This window comes from Stylophora pistillata, chromosome 3 (assembly GCF_964205215.1).
Source record: "Stylophora pistillata chromosome 3, jaStyPist1.2, whole genome shotgun sequence".
Taxonomy (NCBI): Eukaryota; Metazoa; Cnidaria; class Anthozoa; order Scleractinia; family Pocilloporidae; genus Stylophora; species Stylophora pistillata.
The window spans coordinates 8,736,223-8,744,205 of NC_142521.1; the positions used below are offsets into that span (position 1 = coordinate 8,736,223).

The 7,983-nt window shown below is 38.4% G+C and overlaps 1 pseudogene; it reads left to right on the forward strand.

The window, feature by feature from the left end:
• Positions 1-1,795: 1,795 nt before the first annotated feature.
• Positions 1,796-6,516, forward strand: LOC148734398 (uncharacterized; annotated as a pseudogene).
• The last annotated feature ends 1,467 nt before the right edge of the window (positions 6,517-7,983 follow it).

A 7,983-nucleotide genomic window follows, 5' to 3' on the forward strand; every position in this document is an offset into this window, starting at 1 on the left:
ATCCAGTGAGGAGTTGTAATATTCCTAGTTGCTTAATAATGCAGAAGCCGCATACACTGTTTGCAGAAGTAATGCGTAACTGACTTGTATTCACTATATAATTCAAAGTATGATCAGACGAAAAGGTAGTTAAAAGTTGTCTTTATCAGTACAATATTAACAATACACTACAAATGTGTTTACTTAGGTCAAACTACTGAAGGAAAACTCAAAGAGATTTAGTCTCGAAAGTATTAGGTTGTTTAGCAGAGGAGCTGCATATGAATGTTGGCTTCCTCCAACAAGGAGTGTGGAAAGAACCCGCCTAACCGAGAACACCGTACCATTACAAGTGACAGACCCCTTCACCCTGAAGTTTCTCCCTCCAGAAAACCAACTTCTGAAGTGGAAAGAGGGCATTGCCCGCAAGAATCAGCTTATGAATGGAAGATTTGTATATGCTGAAAATGTGCAAGGCTGCTTTGATATCCCCTCATTGCAAACCATGCTCAAGCTTAACAGTGCCAAATCAATTAAGAATACAGTTCAGAAAGAGATTAAATGGTTTGCAGCTCCGTATGACATTCCAGGAACAGTACACCAGCCTCCTGCATCATCCATTGAGAAATTTAAAGATTTGTTTTACTCAGTAAAGTATGACGAATTAATTTCACCCTATGATATGTCCCCCAATGAGCTGTCTACAATTTGCCTAAACGGGTGGCTTTCCTGTGACCCCATTAGATGGCTAATGAAATCCCTAAATGGATCAAAGTCCCACACATATTGTGTCTATCTTAATGAATTCAGGGGAGATCCATCATCACTCAACTGCTCTGTAAACGGTTCAACAAAGCCTGAGAAGTTCCTGTTTGCAGTCAATGTTGGTCGTTCCTCTGAGGGTGACACTTTTATTGGCAGTAATCTTCAAAGGGGTTGCCATTGGACAATGTGCCTTGTGGACATCAACAGTAGAGAAATAATTTATGGTGACTCATTGGGATGGCCTATTCCTCATGGGCTCATTGAAAAGGTTTACTTGTTCATCAGGTTTGCTTGCAGTGCTGAAAAGGATGAATTTTCAGTGGTTCTTTGTCATGCTCCCCACAGTATGAATTCAAGAACTGGAGCCCATGAATGTAATTTTGCATGTGCACAGCTCTATCCTTTTCAAACATGCAGCAGTATTTGTGGTATTGTTGTGATGGTAATGGCAGCAATTGCTTCCCATAACCTGCCACTATTTAAACTGATGGCCACTACATGTAGCAGCCAATGGAATACCAATCAATCACCACATATTTATCTCCAGAAGCCTTCACAATTTAATGGCTATTTATGCAGAGTCATTGCATCTTGGGTAGCTGAAAATGCTGTTAGCATTGATTATGTTGTACCTCAGTCTGTTCAACTGCCTTTGCAATCCTTAAAAACCCCTAATTTTGTCAATGACCAAGAAAAGCCTGATGATGAAGTCAGTGATGAATCAAATGAAGAAGCTCATGTCAAGGTTTCTGGAATTGAAGACAACACTAGTACTTTTGTGAACAATGACCATTGTCAGCTAAATCTGGCCAAGGGTATCCAGTCCAGTGGTCTAGCTGATAAAGACAGGGGCCACCAGATACCAGCCAACCAGGACTCTGATAGTAACAAGCAAGACAGTGATGTTCCACTTCATGAAAAGAAGTCAGATGATTCCATTAATTCCAGTGAACCAAGGGAAGAAAATTGCAGTGTACCTGGTGGGAACAAAAACCACCAGTGTAAGTTATGCTTGTTGGTCTTCTCTCGCAATGCAAGCTTAAAGCGGTACATGAAAAGGCAACATCCAGATGAAAAACTGGAGTATACAGGGACATGCCATTGTCACCACTGTGACTTTAAATGTCACAAAATATCAGACCTGAGGCAACATCTCAGTGACAAGCATGGGGTTGCATTTACAACAACAACAGTTCACCTCGACAACATTGCAGGTGAGATAGAAACACTTTAATAATTACAAGTATAGGTCTAAACCAACTACCAATTGTTCATAGTCATGAGCTAGAGTGGTTAAGAGAGAGCTGGGGATGAGTGGGGTTTTTTATTAGGTAATGTGTTCTATGTGTAACGTACTTGATGGCAGATAATGTCAACTACCAGTTCTTGATGTTTATTATTCATGCAAATTGTAATTATTTACGTTTCTATTTCCATTTCTAGCATTTGAGCAATGGAAAGCAAAGGTAGAGGAAGAAGAGAGGTGCACTTTTATAAAAACAACTGGGATGAAGGGTTCTGTGCGTTATTACCAATGTAACAGAGGGGGAGTTTACAAACGGAAAGGAACTGGACAAAGGCAGCTAAAATCACAAGGTACAATAAATGCTATCATCAAGTATGAAAAGTTATTACTGCCCCTTGTGCCACAACCCAGTATTTGCATTAAGCAGGGGTGTAGGGAAGGGGAGGTACAACAGGTGTGTCTGCACCCCCAGGAGTGGTGGAAGTCTGCCCGTTTGGAAACAAAAAAGAAATAGTATTGCCTGTACCCCAATAATTTGCATACAGTATGGTATAGTTGTTTAGGTTGAGCGGTAAGAATTAATATAGGTTCTTCTTCTTCTTCTTCTTCTTCTTCTTCTTCTTCTTCTTCTTCTTCTTCTTCTTCTTCTTCTTCTTCTTCTTCTTCTTCTTCTTCTTCTTCTTCTTCTTCTTCTTCTTCTTCTTCTTCTTCTTCTTCTTCTTCTTCTTCTTCTTCTTCTTCTTCTTCTTCTTCTTCTTCTTCTTCTTCTTCTTCTTCTTCTTCTTCTTCTTCTTCTTCTTCTTCTTCTTCTTCTTCTTCTTCTTCTTCTTCTTCTTCTTCTTCTTCTTCTTCTTCTTCTTCTTCTTCTTCTTCTTCTTCTTCTTCTTCTTCTTCTTCTTCTTCTTCTTCTTCTTCTTCTTCTTCTTCTTCTTCTTCTTCTTCTTCTTCTTCTTCTTCTTCTTCTTCTTCTTCTTCTTCTTCTTCTTCTTCTTCTTCTTCTTCTTCTTCTTCTTCTTCTTCTTCTTCTTCTTCTTCTTCTTCTTCTTCTTCTTCTTCTTCTTCTTCTTCTTCTTCTTCTTCTTCTTCTTCTTCTTCTTCTTCTTCTTCTTCTTCTTCTTCTTCTTCTTCTTCTTCTTCTTCTTCTTCTTCTTCTTCTTCTTCTTCTTCTTCTTCTTCTTCTTCTTCTTCTTCTTCTTCTTCTTCTTCTTCTTCTTCTTCTTCTTCTTCTTCTTCTTCTTCTTCTTCTTCTTCTTCTTCTTCTTCTTCTTCTTCTTCTTCTTCTTCTTCTTCTTCTTCTTCTTCTTCTTCTTCTTCTTCTTCTTCTTCTTCTTCTTCTTCTTCTTCTTCTTCTTCTTCTTCTTCTTCTTCTTCTTCTTCTTCTTCTTCTTCTTCTTCTTCTTCTTCTTCTTCTTCTTCTTCTTCTTCTTCTTCTTCTTCTTCTTCTTCTTCTTCTTCTTCTTCTTCTTCTTCTTCTTCTTCTTCTTCTTCTTCTTCTTCTTCTTCTTCTTCTTCTTCTTCTTCTTCTTCTTCTTCTTCTTTCCTCTTGGCCCTGTTAAGTATAGGTAAACTACTCTAAGAATTATCCTTGCTGTAACATTACCTATAGCTTGTTTGTTTACACTGCTAGATGAATACATTTACTTTTAATTGATGATACTGCAGGCACATGCAAGATACAGCGCAACTGTACAGCAACCCTCAAAGCAACAACTACTGAAGATAGCAAAATAAATGTTGACCTGTGCCTTACCCATTATGGCCACCAGCAAGACCTGCAACATACATGGTTGCCAAAACAGAAAAAGGAGGAAATGGCTGCATTGATACAGCAAGGAGTTTCTAAGGACAAAATACTTGGGGACATAAGAGAGAATGGGATACAAGGGGAGGCATTTAAACGCTATCACCTGACTGACCAGAAAGACCTGTCCAACATCTCAAGAGCTTTTGCTTTGGGGGAAGTCCAAAGGTCTGGAAATGACCAAGAAAGTGTTCGGGCCTGGATTCAAGAGTGGCAGGAAAGTGGGAACAACCCGGTACTGTTTTACAAGTTGCAGGGAGAGCAAGCCCCAGAAGATCTCGATCTACTTCAGGAAGACTTCTTCATAGTCATCCAGAGCCCCTTCCAAAAGGCAATGGCCCAAAAGTTCGCTACCAAAGGTGTTTGTATCGACTCAACACATGGAACTACAGGATATGACTTCTGCTAACCACAGTAATGGTTACTGATGAATGCGGAGAGGGGCTACCTGTGGCTTGGTGCCTTTCAAACCATGAAGATTTTACTCATATGTGTCTTTTCTTCAAATTATTGAGAGAAAACTGTGGTGAGTTATCACCTCATTGGATAATGAGTGATACCGCAAGCCAGTTTTATAATGCCTGGGTGGCCATCATGGGGGGCAAACCAATCAGGCTGATCTGCATTTGACATGTAGACAGAGCTTGGAAACAGGAACTCCGGGCTAAAGTTAAAGACAGTGAAATGGATGAGGACATTTACAAAATGCTTAGAACTGTTATACAAGCAATGACTGTACCTGAATTTAAAACCCTCTTGTGCAAACTGGAGGAGTGCCTCCCTTCCATTAGTGCTGAGTTTAGCACCTACTTTGAAAGAGAGTGGCTTAGGAAGAAAGAAATGTGGGCCTATTGCTACCGTGCTGGTTTAGGGATTAACACCAACATGATTGTGGAAGCATTTCACAGAGTTTTTAAATATAACTATTTGAAAGGAAAGTGCAACAAGAGGGTAGACAACTGCTTGCTGAACCTTCTAAAATTTGTAAGGGACAAATACTTTGAAAGACTCATAAAACTGACAAAGGGAAAATGCAACTACAAAATGAGAGTGATACAAGACAGGCATAACAAGAGCAAAGGATTGAGAGAAGAGATGATAACCAAAGTTGACAACTGCAAGTGGTCTGCGCAATCTGATGACAATGAAAGTGTCTACACAGTGACTAGGGAAATGGAAGTATGTAGGGATCCAAGCTGTGATTTGAGATGCCTGGAATGCAACATCTGCATTCATCAGTATATGTGCAGCTGCCCCGATAGCCTCATTCAAAATACTATCTGCAAGCATGTCCACCTCATTGAAACAGTTATCTCAACAGAATCAACCCCAGCAGAACTGTCTTGTGAAATCAAGCCTACAGACACCTTGGATGAGAAACAATCAAAGTAAGTAGATCAAGAATTGCATGTTCTTGCAGAACATGCAATGAAGACTGACAGTCTAAGTGACATTGCCACGCATAGAGAAAAGGTGAAAGGAAAACTGCTTGCCCTGTTATCTCAAGTTGACTTGCCAACATAAAAAACCTCTTCAGCAACTCGAAAAACAGCTCAGTGCAGCCCAAAGTCTACTCAGTTCTCTTCAGAACAGAAAGCCCCTTAAAGAAATACAACTGAAATCCAGAGCTCCAGCTAACAAAAACATTCAACAACAGTTGCGCTTCTATTCAACCAAGAAAAAGAGGAAACATGACCGCAATGTTCGCTATAGCAAACCAACCAGGGAAGAAGGAGAACTGATATTTAAGAAGATTCAAAGTGGACCCAAATGTTCTGAGAATGGTAAATACAGACCCAATGCAAGTTTGTATAAACATGAGATATACTTTTAACTTTTAACTTATGTTGTTGTTGCAATCCAATGTAGATCACAACCACAATGAAATGCTTCACTGGTTTGGTATTGAGGAAGCTAAAATAAAGCAATATACCACCACTCGTAAAAAGTTCTCTAAGGGAGACATGGTGCTTGATGAGGACCATCCACCAGGAGAGGCATTAGCTTCTGACCTGAATGAAATCAAACAATTCTTCACTCCTGATGCATGGAACATGATCAATAAGTCAAGTAAGTGTTCCTAAAGTGTTGGGCCATTTTTTTTGCTTTGACCTATCAACCAATTCTGTGATCTGCAGTCCCCTGATATTATTGCGGAATCAATTATTTAAAATATTATTATTTTGTAACTTGTTTTCATTGCACTTTCTAAACCTACAGTGGAAATTCTGCACAGTGCCTGGAGATGCGAGACCTGTAAAGTTTCCTCATACGCCAATCTGATAATGTGCGATGGCTGCTGTGGCTGGCATCACTGGTGAGACAAGATTCCAATCCTCTGTAGGAAAAAAGATGGTGACTGTTACATTTACCCATAACTCTTAGTGTGCAAAAACCGTAACAACATTCATAAAAATGTAAAGAAAAGTTGGCTTTCTCTGTGCCTTATGTGCTGCGTTAGGTCCGCAAGGTATTGTGGTAAAGTGAACAGCCACCATCTCTTTTCCTGTGGTGGATTGAGATTAGTAATTAGTGACATTATACAAATACGTATTTTCCACAACACATGCAGATTTTTTTGTTACCTTCACAGGACTTGTGCTGGTCGAGATAGCTACCACTCCTGAAGAATGGTACTGTGCAGTTTGCTCCAGGAAAGGAAATGGAAGCGTATAAGAAAACTGCCATTTTTGTCATCCACATTCTAATACCCTCTATCTCGAACCTTCAATCAAACAAATTATCAGTATTCATACAACATAAGAAGATGTTTGCAACAAGTATAAGCCGATAGGATGAATTAAATGACCCTCATGATGTGTTTCACTGGAAATAACATCAATGTGACATGTCATTTAGTCAACAAGATCACCAATCACTACCTATTATATACATGTAAGAGAACTGCCAATCCAGTGTTAAATGTATAAATTTTGTCTTTCCCATCAGAGATAATACACATGGTGCCATAATATATGCATACGTTAGGTTAATGTTGTGTGGAGGTCAAAACTTAAATGTATTCTTTAAACCCACAAGAATTCATTTGAATTTAATAGTCACCTCAAATCAAAAACATTATCTGTGAGGCAATTTAATATAGCAGGTTATTAATAGGCAGGTTTTAATGTACTGAAATTACAAAGTAATTAACAAATTATCATAGTTTACAATAAACGTTTTCTGTTCATCTATTCCTCTAAATTTTAAAGGGGCTTATAGTTATTAATAAAGTTATCTTTGGTATTTTCTAGTGAACTTTGAACTATGGGTTTGAATGAGGCAGATTGAGAAGGCTTCTAATTGACAAACTTGAAAATCTTAGACTCGACATTTCAAGATGTGCCATCTGTGACAGAACTCCTTAAAAGTTTGAAACTTAATTATATATTGATATTTTTATATCATTACAAGTGATTAATTTCAATTTACTCTAAGGCTAGATCCTACAATATCACATGCACAGCTGCATTAATACAGTGTCCCTGAAAAAACTACTAGTTCCACATAATCATACACTCACAGTGAAATATTTTTAATGCTGGCATGTTATTGAGTTATTTAAGTTCTACTTTGGAGCCTGCATGGCATGACAATGTTACAGGTAATAAATCAGTGTAGCATTTGCGTTGTGCCAATACCCTTTCTTCTGTGTGTACCTTTTGCCCACCACTCCCCTCCAGAATCCAGTTTATAGGTTCAAACTTTCCTTAGAGAACAATTTTGATTAAATTTAAAACCCACAACACCTATAATCTCCACTAACCCTGTAAGATGGTATAACATGAAGCATTTAGGAAATTAAATTAAACATTTTCATCCTGATACCACAATTTCGATAACCTTGAAGTCTTGTAATAAATTACAATGAGAGAATATCATCCACATGTTAAATTAATAACACAATTAAATTAAAGACATTCCAGTCTTAGTCTTACCTGCTTTTGATATTTAGAGTGAATGTGCAAGGTTTCCAAACAGCGGTATCTCATTAATTAAATCATGTAATCGACACCGAAGTTAAGTATTCTTTCCGGTGCAATTCCTGAATTTAATAGTTGAAAGCGTTAAAGGCAGGAAAAGCACCGGGTCCAAAGCGCGTTCAGAACGGGAGCTGTGGGCAAAAGAACTTCATAAGTGAAGATCAAAGGCTTTGGACTGAAGCATAGTTAATCGATTAACTATGACTGAA